General features: G+C 46.7%; 1 protein-coding gene and 1 non-coding gene across 43 annotated transcripts in view; both read right to left on the reverse strand.

The window, feature by feature from the left end:
- TJAP1 (tight junction associated protein 1) overlaps positions 1-8,316 on the reverse strand; it is a 29,247-nt gene extending 20,931 nt beyond the window's left edge. For 9 of the 42 annotated variants that reach the window (XM_074037952.1, XM_074037927.1, XM_074037935.1 and 6 more), the window contains exons 1-2: positions 8,258-8,316; positions 7,651-7,743 (exon numbers count right to left, since the gene is read on the reverse strand). The gene's annotated coding sequence lies outside the window, so the exon portion shown is untranslated. Of the gene's footprint in view, positions 1-7,164; positions 7,225-7,650; positions 7,777-8,257 lie in introns of all 42 variants that reach the window. The other 33 variants (XM_074037947.1, XM_074037926.1, XM_074037933.1 and 30 more) reach the window with 6 other exon arrangements.
- A 3,844-nt stretch (positions 8,317-12,160) lies between these two features.
- On the reverse strand, positions 12,161-12,267 carry LOC123573149 (U6 spliceosomal RNA). Its single transcript, XR_006697898.1, has one exon. It is a non-coding gene; the product is annotated as a U6 spliceosomal RNA (small nuclear RNA).
- Between the last annotated feature and the right edge of the window lie 1,359 nt (positions 12,268-13,626).

A 13,626-nucleotide genomic window follows, 5' to 3' on the forward strand; every position in this document is an offset into this window, starting at 1 on the left:
TTGAGAGCACAGAAGGGCCCCCAGCTGGGACAAGGGTTGAAGGACCAGACAAGGCTGCCATCCAGAGAACTCAGACGTATCTTCCCTATCTGATTGTAAACTCGCACTGGAGTATCACCTGGCATTATACACTTAAGAGATCGAAACTTCTGGAAAGAAATTAATTTGGTGTTTGGTAGGAATTGGGGCCCTAAGGACTACCCCCATCAACTACACTAGAAACAAAAAAGCAAAGAATGGATCACGATGCAGCTATCAGCCCCATTTGTGGGAAGCATCCAAGTTAAGCCTGTTCTGTGGCACAAGAAGACCATCAAAGCCCTAAGAAAAGTGGGGCCAAGAAGTCTGGCTTCCTCAATGCCTGGATGTGTTCCATCAGTTTCACCCATTTTTCCATCCATAAAATACTGGGAAACATGGATACTGAAACTCTCCACCCAGTCATCCACTGTGAGCAGCTTTCTGTCTATCCCCAGTCTTAATTACATTATGAATCCACCACCACCAACCTCGCCAGGACTGGAGAAGGCCAGCATATCACGATCATCAAAGGAGTCATCACAAAATAAGAGATGGGGAGGCTGGGCATGGTGGCTCACACCTGTAATCCCAGCACTTTGGGAGGCCCAGGCGTGTGGATCACCTGAGGTCAGAAATTCAAGACCAGCCTGGCCAACAAGGTAAAACCCCATCTTCACTAAAAATACAAAAAAATTAGTCAAGCACAGTGGCAGGCATCTGTAATCCCAGCTACTCAGGAGGCCGAGGCAGAAGAATTGCTTGAGCCCGGGAGGTGGAAGATGCAGTGAGCTGAGATCACGCCACTGCACTCTAGCCTGGATGACAGAGCAAGACTCTGTCTCGGGGAAAAAAAGAAAAAAACAAGAGATGGGGAGAAACACCAACAATCTTTGCACAGACTGCTCATTGATGATGTTCCTAATCTCATCTTTTTTACTGCTTTATCACAAGAAAGGAGACTCAGTTTTACTCCCACCTCAAAATGCTCCTGGCTACCAGGCAGAAATCAAAAGGCTTATTTTAGATTTAATAGAACAAAGCCTTTTCCTATTTGCAGAGCTCCAAAATGGGAAATTTATTCATTCAACAAATATTTACCAAGTGTCCTTTATTTATTTATTTATTTATTTATTTATTTATTGAGATGAAGTCTTGCTCTTGTGCCCCAGGTTGGAGTGCAATGGCGCGATCTCGGCTCACTGCAACCTCCACCTCCTGGGTTCAAGCAATTCTCCTGCCTCAGCCTCCCGAGTAGCTGGGATTACAGGCGCCTACCACCACGCCCGGCTAATTTTTGTATTTTTAGTAGAGATGGGGTTTCACCATGTTGGCCATGCTGGTCTCGAACTCCTGACCTCAGGTGATCCACCTGCCTCGGCCTCCCAAAGTGCTGGGATTGACAGGCGTGAGCCACCGTGCCCAGCCCCAAGTGTCCTTTATATGCCAGGCACCATGATATAAGCTATGAACTCATTACTCCTGCAAAAAAGATATCACCCTTATTTTATTTTATTTTGTTTTGTTTTTAGTTTTTTTAGAGATTAGGTCTGGCTCTGTCACCCATTCCAGAGTGCAGTGGTACAATCATAGCTCACTGCAGCCTCAAACTCCTGGGTTCAAGTGATCCTCGCACCTCAGCCTCCTCCTGAGGGTTAGGACCACAGGCACAAGCCACCATACCCAGCTAAGTTTTGTATGTTTTTTGTAGAGACAGAATCTCATTATGTTGCACAGTCAGTCTGGCTTCAAACTCTTGGCCTCAAGTGATCCTCCTGCCTCAGCCTTCCAAAGTGCTGGGATTTCAGGAGTGAGCTACTACACCCAGCCAACCTCATTTTAGAGACCAAGATGAGACCAAGAATCCTACTGGTTAAGGAACTTGCCTAAAGTTGCAAAGGTGGTGAGTGGCAGAATTAGGATTTAAACCAGGTCGGCCTAGCTCCACAATCAGATTCTTTCACACTATTCATTACCATTCCCACAAACTCCTTTCCACCACATGCTCTCCAAAGTCCCCTGTCTACAGGAGATCAGCCCAGTGAAAGAAACAGACAAGTAAACAGAGACCTCACCAAACAACATGGTAAGTGCCAAAACAGAGGTTCAAAGAAAATGCTGTGGGGGGCCAAGAGGAAGAAAGAAAAGCAGGGGAGGCTTCTCACTGGAGGTGACAAAGGAGCTGGGTCTTAGGGGATGGGCAGTTTTAGAGGTAGAGGTGAGCATTACGGACTGAGTGAAGTACACACGCAAAGAAGATGAAGGTAAATGGACGCCCATGACAGGTTCGGGAGCAGTGAGAAATTTGGGAGCAATGAAGCACAGGACAGATGAGGTGGAGTGGCAGCAACTCAGGCTAATGGTCTGGGTCTGGACCCCAGTATAAGGAGCCTTTTGGCATGCCAAGCTAGACAGTGTGGGCTTTAACTTAAGTAAGGAAGAACCCATGGCATTTCTAAGGGAAGACTTTTTTTTTTTTTTGAAATGGAGTCTCGCTCTGTCACCCAGGCTGGAGTACAATTATGAGATCTTGGCTCACTGCAACCTGCACCTCGTGGGTTCAAGCGATTCTCCTGTCTCAGCCTGCTGAGTAGCTGGGATTACAGTCGTGCATCACCACGCCCGGCTAATTTTTGTATTTTTAGTAGAGTCAGGGTTTCACCATGTTCATCAGGCTGGTCTTGAACTCCTGACCTTGTGATCCACCCACCTCAGCCTCCCAAAGTGCTGGGATTACAGGCGTGAGCCACCACGCCCAGCCAGGAAGACTATTGTATAGGAAAATAATTTTGACAGCACCATAGAAGATAAGATTGGCATGAGATGAGACTGCTCACCACATTTTATTCATTCTACATGCACCATAACATCATAAAGCATCTATGGCCGGGCGCAGTGGCTCACACCTGTAATCCCAGCACTTTGGGAGGCCGAGATGGGCAGATCACGAGGTCAGGAGATCAAGACCATCCTGGCTAACACGGTGAAACCCCGTCTCTACTAAAAATACAAAAAAAAAATTAGCCAGGTGTGGTGGGCGCCTGTGGTCCCAGCTACACGGGAGGCTGAAGCAGGAGAATGACGTGAACCCGGGAGGCAGAACTTGCAGTGAGCGGAGATCCGGCCACTGCACTCCAGCCTGGGCAACAGAGCGAGACTCTGTCTCAAAAAAAAAAAAAAAGGCACCTATTACGGCCCAGCACTGTCCTAAATGCTACAAACACAGTAGTGAATAAGACATAGTCTCTGTTCTCAGGGCACTTAGTCTTATGAGAATCAGACAAGTAAACAGGCAATTATGACACAGCATAAGTATCAGACAGAAGCACAGAAGAAGGGCACTCAAGGGGGCAGGGGTGAGATCCTAAAGGAAGTGACATTTAAACTGAGATGTGAAGGACAAAAAGGAAGGCAAAGGAGTAGCACCAGTGTATGCAAAGATCTAGACGCTAGAATGAGGTCAGTTCAGAGAGCTATTTAAGAGGCTGAATCCAGGTGAGAAATGAAGTTTCCTTCACCCAGAGGTCGTTGGCATTCAAAATATGGTGGTGAGAAGGAAGTAAAGGGATTGGCTTCATAAATTCCTGAATAAGAGGCACTCTGAGAATCGATTTACACAACAAAGAAAACAGTAAAAGGGAAGAATCAGCTCAAAATACATCATCCTTCACCTTGCAACTCCATAGTTTACTAAAATGTGACCCGCATCCAGAAAATTTGAGGACTTCTACCAAAGTACAAAGGTATCATCTTCAGAGATAACACGTTTCAGCACGCTGACTGCCACGCAATGCAAGATAAAGTACACTATCCTAAGATATATGGCTCCCGAGTTCATGGAGTGGGGAGCAATTCGTCTGACAGATACTGTCTGCTTCTCAAAATCACATGTGCCAAACAAATAGGAAAGGTCATCAGAGGGCCAGCGCAGAGTTCCCAGGGAAAGCCCAAGTCCCGAGCCCCCAATTCCCCTGAAATCTAATTAGATGACAGACACGCGCCTACTTCAATGGCAGGGTAGAGTCATTTGTTGAAGAAAAAGAAGGGCCCTGAGGGTGTGTTAAATAGACAGGACATGACTCAGAAGGAGGAGGAGAGTGAGTCTTAAATACAGGGCAAAGGAAAGCTAGTCAATCAAAGCTTGGGCACACCTCTGCCTCAAGGCTACACTGGGCCTCCTGCCTGGCTAAAGGGAGAGACTGAGCACCGCTGCCAGGGCCTTCTTCAAACAACACAGGCTTCTCCGCAGCACATTTGTTTTCCATTTTCCCCTCTAGCTGAGGGGAGGGAGCTATTTAAAATGCCACTTTTTTTTTTTTTTTCTGTGTAGTTTGCTACTTCCTATTTTTACTATTTATTGTTTTAAATTTTATTAATTTTATTCAGGAAAGACATTAAGTTTTTTTTTTTTGGGGGGGGGTGATGTCTTGCTTTTTTTAAAAAAAATTATATCCAGACTATGAATCTAATATTTACTATGGCTAATCAACTGCTCATGTCAGTAATCAAAGTTAGAAATGAGCCTTATATGTACATCTACATTAATAAACACACACACCCCTTTAAGGTGTGCTCAGTGTAGATTCTAATGTCAGTCTGCCCACTCAACCCAGGCCCAAGGTCGCATCACATCACCAAGTTGAATCATGAAGACAGCCCAGATTTGGCTGACATGGCACAGAAGCTCCCTCCCCACAGCCCATGCACCAGTTACTAGTTCTGAGAGGAAAGAGGGTTGTGATGAAAAACTCAGCCCCTAAACATTTTTTTAAATAATCAAAAAAGTTTCTACTACAATATGGATATACATTTAACCATCTTGACAAACAAACATGAACCAGGATACAGTCAAACAAACAAGAGACACAAATTGCCACTAGGCATATTTAAGTTAACTTGATATCAACCTAAAGAAAAAAAAGCTCAACTGCTGAAGCTAGATTGCCTAGGTTCAAATCCCGGCTCTGTCACTTACTAGCTGGGTGATCTTAAGCAAATTATTTAACCACTCTGCCTCCATTTTCTCATCTGTAAGACAGGGATAATAAGTTATCTACTTCATATGATTATGAACATTAAATTAATTGGCCAGGCACGATGGCTCATGCCTGTAATCCCAGCACTTTGGGAGGCAGAGGTGGGCAGATCACCTGAGGTCAGGAGTTCAACACCAGCATGACCAATGTGGTGAAACCCCCATCTCTACTAAAAATACAAAAATTAGCCAGACATGGTTGTGGGCACCTGTAATCCCAGCTACCTGGGAGGCTGAGGCAGGAGAATCACTTCAATGTGGGAGGCGGCGGTTGCAGTGAGGAGAGCACCATTGCACTCCAACGTGGGCGACAAGAACGAGACTTCATCTCAAAAAAAAAAGTCAAAAATTAAATCAGTTAATACATGAAAAGCCCTTACAACAATCCTAGGCACAGAATGTGCTCAATAAGCACCATTATTGTTATTATTATCATCATTACTCAACTGCAAAGATAATTGTATAGCCTCACAGCTTCAAACAAGAAATCACTGGCATTTTAACATCGCTTTAAATAGCCTAATGAGGATATTCTCACAACAAAAAAATCTGTATTATCCAAAAGCTCTGCTTCATCTCTTTAACATCAGGCTAGCAGCCCAAACCAATGTAGATGCTATACAGACAGCAGGTTCAACCATGAAGCAGAAATTAGTGCTGAGATCTGACTAGTATAACTAAAACATACTGTCAGGCACTGAGTAAGCATATTAATGTATTAACTAATTTACCCTCGAAACAACCCTATGCGATAGATACTCTTACTACCCACATTTGATTGATGAGAAAACTGAGGCATATAAAGCTATGCAATTAATAAAGGTCACAGAGCTACAAATGGCAAAGTCAGTGCCTTTTTTTTTTTTTTTGGAGTGGAGTCTCTCTGGCTGGAGTGCAGTGGTGCAATCTCAGCTCACTGCAACCTCCACCGCCCGGGTTCAAGCGATTCTTCTGCCTCAGCCTCCTGAGTAGCTGGGACTACAGACGCGCACCACCACACCCAGCTAATTTTTGTATTTTTAGCAGAGATGGGGTTTCACCTTTTTGGCCAGGATGGTCTCGATCTCTTGACCCCATGATCCACCTGCCTCAGACTCCCAAAATGCTAGAATTACAGGAGTGAGCCACTGCACCCGGCCAGTGCTTTTTTTGTTGTTGTTTCTTGGAGACTGCATCTCTTACGTTGCCCAGGCTGGAGTACAATGGGTATTCACAGGTGCCATCATAGTGCACTGCAGTCTCAAACTCCTGGCCTCAAATGCTCCTCCCATCTCAGTCTCCCAAGTAGCTGGGACTACAGGTATGTGCCACCATGCCAGGCTGAGTCAGTGCTATGAACCGTTATGTGTGTTCACCACACTACCCTTGGGTGACTACAATTATAATTTTCAAGGGGGCACAAATTGTCGTCAGGAAAAGGAGGTTCTCAACCGTCAGAAATGGAGTCACAGCTACATATCATCAGTTCTTCAGATACCTAAAGGTACTGAAGCTGACCTAGTAACAGCGACTTGGGGTGTTCTGTCTGGAGTAAGCCTTTGGTTGGGGGTATAAGTAGAGAGCAGATAGCTAATGAAGAGTGCTAGATCAAACCAGACCTCCCAGTCCACCATGAAGCAATGCTGATCCTGAAGCAGGCTTCAGTAAGAAGGCTACTCCCAACTCTGGCTAGGGCATAACACTCACCAAAGGAAGCGAAGGCCACATTCACTGTGTTCTCTGGCTCCAGTCCCCTTCCTTTCTCTCCAACACCAAATCCACTACCTCTCAGGCCATGCTTAGTTTGGCTAGTGAAACTGATTTTTTCAAAAGTGGTCTGATGGGAAGATTACAGAGGAGAGAAAAAAACTACCAGAAAAGAAGAGAGCAAGTTCCATGATCCTTTCTTTCCATCACCACACTTGTCCAACTGTAAAGCAGCTCTCAAATATTAGGGATCTCAAGGATAGGGAGGTGCTAAACATTACCAGAGCTTTACATCAGTCTGCTTGATCTCTTACCAGAAACTGATCTACATTTTTTTCTTCGTAATCCCAACCTGCCTTTCCCTCACCTCTGATACCCCGACCAAAATCCACATCCCCAGAGGAACACTAATGAGCCCTTCTTACCAAAAGAGCAAAAGTAGACACGCAGCGAGAATGAATTCAGGAGTTGGTGACAGCAAGTACCTAAATGGTCAGTGAACGCGATCAGAATTTGTTTTCTCATGACTCCCCACCATCTGTCACCCACAAATCTCCACTTCCAGGCAGGACTCCAAAGTGAAAATGTGATGGGGAAATTGAAGCAAAAACAATGAGCATGTAGGAAACTGCTTGTGACAGAGATGTGTTAAAATCCTTCAGCCTGGTCTCTAGGCCTCTGTCCGGGTTTGCTTGCATAGGTGAAGGCACACAAGGCTTAATTCTACACCAACTCTCAAAAGTCAGCCTGCAATCTACGCCAAACACTAACTTAAGGACCTCAGACAAAGGACAACCTCTATAGAAGAGAGCCCTTCTCAGACCAAATGATTCTTGGCATCACTCTAAGCCCATGCATCCTCCTCCCAGGGAGCATGCCAGCCAGAAACCTGTCACTGGAAGCCACCTTACCCGCTCTGGGGTTGGGCGGGGGCAAGTCGCTATCTCTTCTTCTTTCCAAGTAGGCAATGTAATTTCTTCCAGTCCCTGGGGCACCTGAATCTTCTGCTGAAATTGGGGCAGATGCTGATACAGGAGCTGTGGAAAGGCTGATCTAAGCCTAGAAGTGTCATTTGACTGGCTTTAGTTCCCTCCTTAGCAGATCTGCCCGGCATCCTCCAGATCTCTCTTCCTCACTATACCACTCTACTAGAAAGATCCCTTTCCCCTCTGGCCGGTCAGATACAGTCGGGCCTCTATCCCACGCTCCAGGCTTCTTTATTCGCGGCTAAAGAAATTCTCCTCCAACTTGTGACTCTGCTTCTCCAGGACCCGCACAACACCTACTTCGGGCTGCCCCACCCCAAATCTCCCTCCCCTAGGGCTGCCACTGAACCCTAGGGCCCCGGTCCGCCCCAACTCCTTTTTTCCTCTCCGCCTCGGACCTTACTCCAATCCATCTCCTCTTTTCAACCCTGGAGCCAGTACCCCCTTCGCCCCTACTACAGACTAGGGCCCCCGCAATCCCCCCCAACTCTGGCTTCCCCGCCCGCCCGACTACTCCAACCCCACAACAAACTTTCCGCCGCTGCCAGCTGCGTTCAGGTCGCCATCTTGCCGCGGGGCAGGCCGGGTAGTGGCCAGGGCCGCGGGAATCCCCACGCACTTGGCGTCCTGCGTCATCGGAGGCGGGGCCACGGGGGCAGAGCCTGGGGTTGGGGAAGTGGCACACTACGTGATGGCCAAAGATGGGGCTCTCTTGAAAGCAGGGATTGGAGGCTTGGCCGCAGAAGGAAGGACGTATCAGGAGCCGGGCAATAGCAGGAAGCGGGGAAAGACTCTAGTACTGAAAGAAAGAAAGAAAAAAAAAAAAAAGAATAGGGGAACACAGCTCAAAGATACAGTGGGGCCGGGCGCGGTGGCTCAGGCCTGTAATCCCAGCACTTTGGGAGGCCGAGGCGGGCAGATCACGAGGTCAGGAGATTGAGACCATCCTGGCTAACACGGTGAAACCCCGTCTCTACTAAAAAAATACAATAAATTAGCCGGGCGTGGTGGCGGGCTCCTGTAGTCCCAGCTACTCGGGAGGCTGAGGCGGGCGTGAACCCGGGAGGCGGAGCTTGCAGTGAGCAGAAATGTGCCACAGAGCGAGACTCCGTCTCAAAAAAAAAAAAAAAACAAAAACAAAATACAGTGGGAGAGAGAATAGTGCTACTGCTTCCCCGTAATCCAAAGAATAAAACCAGCTTTTCAGTTTGGCATTCAAACATCCGCATGATCCAGCCTCTTCCACCTTCATCAGCCTCATTTTTTGCCTCTCCTAGGGACTTCAGGTTCCCAAATTGTCCTTTGTTTTCAGGACATCGGACCTTAAGATGTCTAATCTCTCTCCTCCTCCCTTGCATCAGCAATTCCTCCTACTCCTTCAAATCGTCAGCTCAAATGCCACCTCCTGCAGAAAGCCTTCCCTTTAGTGCTCCTTTTGCTGGGTATCACTAGCAACTTGTACATAGCTTTATTGTAGCTGTCGTGTGCAGTGTAATTATTTATTTACATGTTATATCACTTTCGCCCTGATGCTTCTTCAGGGCAAAACTATGTTTGATTTCATCTTCATACTCCCTAGCAGGTGCTTGGTACACAGTAATTGCCTAATGAATAAATGGCATGTTTTCCTCCAATGCACTGAGCATATTTCTGCCTCAGGGTCTCTTAAGTTTGCTGTTCCCCATACCTGGAATGTTCTTCCTCCAAATATTGACTCTCATTTGTGTCTTTGCTCAAGCGTCATCACTTTAGAGAAGCCTTCCTTGGCCACTCAATCTAAATCAGCATCCCTATTCTCCTTTACCCTGCTTTAACGTTTTCATTCATAGTGCTTATCATTATCTAACATTATATTAAATATTTATTTGTTTATTGACTGTCTCCCCACTACAAAGCAAACTCCAGAGGTCTGGGATGTTTTCTTTTTTTTTTTTTTTTTTTTTTTTTTTGAGACGGAGTCTCGCTCTGTCGCCCAGGCTGGAGTGCAGTGGTGCGATCTCGGCTCACTGCAAGCTCCGCCTCCCGGGTTCACGCCATTCTCCTGCCTCAGCCTCCCGAGTAGCTGGGACTACAGGCGCCCACAACCGCGCCCGGCTAATTTTTTGTATTTTTAGTAGAGACGGGGTTTCACCGTGGTCTCGATCTCCTGACCTTGTGATCCGCCCGCCTCGGCCTCCCAAAGTGCTGGGATTACAGGCGTGAGCCACCGCGCCCGGCCTGGGATGTTTTCTTGTTCATCACAGCATCCCCAGTGTCTAAAACAATGCCTGGCGTGGTAGGTATTCAATAAATTTTTTTATTCTGTTTGTTTAATTAATTAATTTTTTTTGAGACAGGGTCTCAATCTGTTGCCGATGCTAGAGTGTAGTGGCACAATCTCGGCTCACTGCAACCTCTGCCTCCCGGGTTCCAGTGATTCTCCCACCTCAGTTTCCTGTGTAGCTGGGATTACAGGCGCATGCCACCACACCCAGCTAACTTTTAGAGATGGGGGTTCTACCATGTTGGCCAGGCTGGTCTCGAACTCCTGAGCTCAAGTGATCTGCCTGCCTCGGCCTTCCAAAGTGCTGAGATTACAGGCATGAGCCACTGTGCCCAGCCAATAAATATTTATTGAATGAATAAATGGTATGTAGGTAAGTGATTGACAGATTTTGGAATATACTGGTGGAGAAGAAGGGTTGAAAATACTATAAAATAAGAAAATGCATAGGTGGAAGTTACATGACCTTAACGCCCCACTTAGCCCTATCAGGAATAGTAGCAAAGACAAGCCCCAGACTCAGCAAAGGAGAGAGTGAGATGAGAATCAGGTGGAATTCTGGAGCTGGGTCCTCAGGCAGCACAGCCATCCTAGGAAAGTCCCAGGGCACCAAGCAGGGCACTTAGAGGAAATGAGGCAGGCTGGAGGCCAGGAGTCTCCTCAGACCTAAAGACCTCATCCACCCCGAGCCCAGGCCTCTCTTGGCCAGATGGTTCCGGAGAAGCATCTGTCCCTCCATAAATTATCCAGAGCTCCCTCCAGCCTATCCTCTCTGGTGACAGCCGGAACAATTGTCCAGGAATTCCATCTGCTCCCCTGTCCCTCTCCCCTCCACAGCTCATCAACATTTCAGAGCAGCAAGGTATCCCATTTCCCTGGGCCTAGGGATGGAGCTGGGTCTGCCCCTTGGTGAAGCTGATCTCAAGTACCAACCCCCCATCAACGCACACACACAAAAACCTCAGCAGAGGCTCCCAGATCCCCAGAGGGAGAGGTCAGCCATTTTTATTTCCCATCCCATCTATGCCTTTCTATCCTATACATCTTTTTAAAAATTAATTTAATAAAATTACTCTAAATAAACCAACCTGGCCAACATAGTGAAACCCCTTCTCTACCAAAAACACAAAAATTAGTTGGGCATGGTGGCACGCACCTGTAGTCCCAGCTACTCGGGAGGCTGAGGCAAGAGAATTGCTCGAACCCAGGAGGGGAGGTTGTGGTGAGCCAAGATCGTGCCACTGTGCTCCAGCCTGGGTGACAGAGCAAGACTCCATCTCAAAAACATATATATATGAGACTTCTGCTGTTTACCAAAAGGTATGTGGCTGAAGGAAGAAATGTAGGAAGCTGGTTTGCTTTTCTAAATAGGTATAATTCCTAGATATCGTTTCAGCCTTTCTAGAAATTGTTTTGGGGTTCACAAGGGGAGAAAGGCTGTTGTACTTTCAATTATAGATTTGAAAAGCAATTCAAGTTTATATTTTGAAACAAAGGAAGTATCAGTTAACATAAACATACCTTTGAAAAGCATGGGAATCACAGTCCTCTAGAGTTTTTAATTATTATTATTATTATTTTTTAAGATGGAGTTTCACTCTTGTTGCCCAGGCTGGAGTGCAATGGCATGATCTCCACTCATTGCAACCTCCACCTCCTGGGTTCAAGTGATTCTCCTGCCTCAGGCTCCCAAGTAGCTGAGATTACAGGTGCCCACAACCACGCCCAGATAATTTTTGTATTTTAGTAGAGACAGGTTTTCACCATGTTGGTCAGACTGGTCTGAAACTCCTGACCTCAGGTGATCTACCTGCCTCAGCCTCTCAAAGTGCCGGGATTACAGGCATGAGCCACCACGCCCGGCCTATTATTATTACTATTATTTGAAACAGAATCTCGCTGTCATCCAGGCTGGAGTGCAGTGGCGCGTTCTTGGCTCATTGCAACCTCCACCTCCCAGGTTCAAGCAATTCTCTGCCTCAGCCTCCCGAGTAGCTGGGATTACAGGTGCCCACCACCATGCCCAGCTAATTTTTGTATTTTTAGTAGAGACGGGGTTTCACCATCTTGACCAGGCTGGTCTTGAACTCCTGACCTTGTGATCCACCTGCCTCGGCCTCCCAAAATGCTGGGATTACAGGCGTGAGCCACCATGCCCGGCCTATTATTATTTTTAATATGGAAGGCTTTACAAATTCATGTGTCATCCTTGCAAAGGGGCCATGCTAATCTTCCCTGAATCATTCCAGTTTTAGTATATGTGCTGCCAAAGCAAGCACAAGTTTTTAACTTTTAACATGTGAAAGATAAAGTTATCTTCATTGTAGTGAGGCTGGTTTACTTCATCATTCCCCCCTCTGTGGATGGACAAACTCACTTGTATACCTAAATATTTCTTAGACCACAATTACATAGTTGTTCACTATCTCTGTGAGAGAACCATGAGGAAAGTGGTAAAAATTAGGGGTCCCTTCTAGCTTTCAGGGTCTTAAGAAATAGCTGCAAGTTGCAGAAGAGTCAGTCTCACTTCATTTTGATGACAATTTTCTTTTTTTTTTTTTTTTTTTTTTTTTTTTTTTTTTTTTTTTTTGAGACGGAGTCTGGCTCTGTCACCCAGGCTGGAGTGCAGTGGCGCGATCTCGGCTCACTGCAAGCTCCGCCTCCCGGGTTTACGCCATTCTCCTGCCTCAGCCTCCCGAGTAGCTGGGACTACAGGCGCCCGCCACCTCGCCCGGCTAGTTTTTTGTATTTTTTAGTAGAGACGGGGTTTCACCGTATTAGCCAGGATGGTCTCGATCTCCTGACCTCGTGATCCGCCCGTCTCGGCCTCCCAAAGTGCTGGGATTACAGGCTTGAGCCACCGCGCCCGGCCTTTGATGACAATTTTCATATGTTTGGTGTCTATCGGGCTGCAGGTATGCAGGGCCCACCTGCACAAACATGGTCAAGCATTTCTCAAGGCATAATCCACCTGGGTCCAAGGCGGTCCTTTCTGATGATTTAATTTATGTGAATTAGTCACCCTGCTGGGACAGACATGCTTGGTGTGGAGTCCGGGGTTGGCATGACACACTCTACATAGGCAAAAGGGGTCTTGGAATAGAAGCAGTGGACAAAGATAGCAATTTGAGCTTCAGGTATTGAAGGAAATTGCTGGGAAAGTGGAGTCGAAACCTTACTGGGCTCAGCCCCACAGTCGTGTGACCTGTTCATTATGACAGCTAGAAAGGCCTTAGGCCATATGCAGTCTTTTTGGTTGCCACCGACATTATCTACTAACAATGTGAAGCCATGAAGCTAACTATGTTCCTATTTGTGACTCTGATTTTGTGATGCTGAACCGTGTATACATGGTTGTTATACCAATGATTTCGAAACTTCAAGAGGTGATAACTTAATCTACTTCCCTGGGTTTAAGTTATACACATTTCCTTTTTTTTTTTTTTTTTTTGAGACGGAGTCTCGCTCTGTCGCCCAGGCTGGAGTGCAGTGGCCGGATCTCAGCTCACTGCAAGCTCCGCCTCCCGGGTTCACGCCATTCTCCGGCCTCAGCCTCCCGAGTAGCTGGGACTACAGGCGCCCGCCACCTCGCCCGGCTAGTTTTTTGTATTTCTTAATAGAGACGGGGTTTCACCGTG

The sequence above is a fragment of the Macaca fascicularis genome, chromosome 4 (assembly GCF_037993035.2).
Source record: "Macaca fascicularis isolate 582-1 chromosome 4, T2T-MFA8v1.1".
In the NCBI taxonomy this organism is placed as follows: domain Eukaryota; kingdom Metazoa; phylum Chordata; class Mammalia; order Primates; family Cercopithecidae; genus Macaca; species Macaca fascicularis.